Source organism: Panulirus ornatus, chromosome 41 (genome assembly GCF_036320965.1).
Source record: "Panulirus ornatus isolate Po-2019 chromosome 41, ASM3632096v1, whole genome shotgun sequence".
Lineage (NCBI taxonomy): Eukaryota > Metazoa > Arthropoda > Malacostraca > Decapoda > Palinuridae > Panulirus > Panulirus ornatus.
Window position 1 is genome coordinate 15,919,775 of NC_092264.1, and position 1,999 is coordinate 15,921,773.

General features: G+C 36.5%; 1 protein-coding gene across 1 annotated transcript in view; it reads right to left on the bottom strand.

Annotated features, from left to right (window-relative positions):
* LOC139761709 (uncharacterized) overlaps nt 1–1,744 on the bottom strand; it is a 14,291-nt gene extending 12,547 nt beyond the window's left edge. The window contains exon 1 of the mRNA XM_071686076.1: nt 1,693–1,744. The gene's annotated coding sequence lies outside the window, so the exon portion shown is untranslated. The remainder of the gene's footprint in view (nt 1–1,692) is intronic.
* Between the last annotated feature and the right edge of the window lie 255 nt (nt 1,745–1,999).

Below are 1,999 nucleotides of genomic sequence, written 5' to 3' on the forward strand. Positions count from 1 at the left end.
ATATATATATATATATATAAGTTAAGAGTAATACGAGAACATTATCTCGGAAAGCAAAAATGGGTATGTTTGAAGGAATAGTGGTTCCAACAATGTTGTATGGTTGCGAGGCGTGGGCTATGGATAGAGTTGTGCGCAGGAGGATGGATGTGCTGGAAATGAGATGTTTGAGGACAATGTGTGGTGTGAGGTGGTTTGATCGAGTAAGTAACGTAAGGGTAAGAGAGATGTGTGGAAATAAAAAGAGCGTGGTTGAGAGAGCAGAAGAGGGTGTTTTGAAATGGTTTGGTCACATGGAGAGAATGAGTGAGGAAAGATTGACCAAGAGGATATATGTGTCGGAGGTGGAGGGAACGAGGAGAAGAGGGAGACCAAATTGGATGTGGAAAGATGGAGTGAAAAAGATTTTGTGTGATCGGGGCCTGAACATGCAGGAGGGTGAAAGGAGGGCAAGGAATAGAGTGAATTGGAGCGATGTGGTATACCGGGGTTGACGTGCTGTCAGTTGATTGAATCAAGGCATGTGAAGCGTCTGGGGTAAACCATGGAAAGCTGTGTAGGTATGTATATTTGCGTGTGTGGACGTATGTATATACATGTGTATGGGGGTGGGTTGGGCCATTTCTTTCGTCTGTTTCCTTGCGCTACCTCGCAAACGCGGGAGACAGCGACAAAGCAAAAAAAAAAAAAAAAAAAAAAAAAAAATATATATATATATATATATATATATATATATATATATATATATATATATATATATATATATATATATGACACAACGAGCAAAAAAGTCAGTCACTTTGGCAAAAGGGAAGTCCATTATCTTCGAAGAAATCCTCACTATAATTCGTTCCATCATTTCCATGCTACTGGAAGTAGCGCAGCATTGGATAAAACATAAAACCAAGACCTTTTTCAAGGAAAGGGCTTTGGGGCAATTATGAATGAAACACACACACACACATACACACACACACACACACACACACATATATATATTCCTGTGAGTTCACGGAGAAAATGAAAGACGATAAGTTCCCAAGTGCACTTTCGTGTAATGATCACATCATCAGGGGAGATACAAGAAAGAAATATAACAGACGATATACAACGAAGAGACGCAGCTAGGACGTCTCTTCGTTGTATATCAACTGACTTATATTTCTCACTTGTATCTCCCCTGATGATGTGATTATTACACGAAAGTGCACTTGGGAACTTATCGTGTTTCATTTTCCCCGTGGACTCATAGAAATATACTTGATCACGCGCAAAATTGTAATCCTTTCCAATATATATATATATATAAACTTTGACTCCTTTTACGGGGCTCCCACAGCTTCAGGGATGCGCTTCACTCAATAAAAGAAATAATATAATTTTGAGCGAGAAAGTCCTGAACAAGGCTGTACTCCTTTCTGTCCATTAACAATGATGCATCGTGCGGAATCACTGGCATTCGTAGCCCGCTAATATATATATATATATATATATATATATATATATATATATATATATATATATATATATATATATATATATATATATATTCTTTTGATCACGCGCTCAACTTTGATCTCTTCCAATTATATATATATATATATATATATATATATATATATATATATATATATATATATATATATATATAATCTTTCATATTTAAAAGAGAAAAAAAAATGAAATATTCACCTTTGCTGTACTTATGCCCGTCCGAAACTAAGAAAGATACTGCTACACTGTGATGGCTTCCGTGCAAGCCACGAATTTATACCCATCGCCACTCTCCCCCTCAGGAGAGTTGCCAAGAGAAATTTTAACCACTTCAATTCGCGTCATTTAATACATATGTAATAGGGAGCAACAACGGGTTACAAATATCTACACATAGAAGGAATAAGTTTTAGATGAGTCTTATATCTTTTTCGTATAATGTGAGTCATTCGTTGGTTATGTATAAAAATATGATAAAAGGTGTAGTGGCACCACACACGGGCGG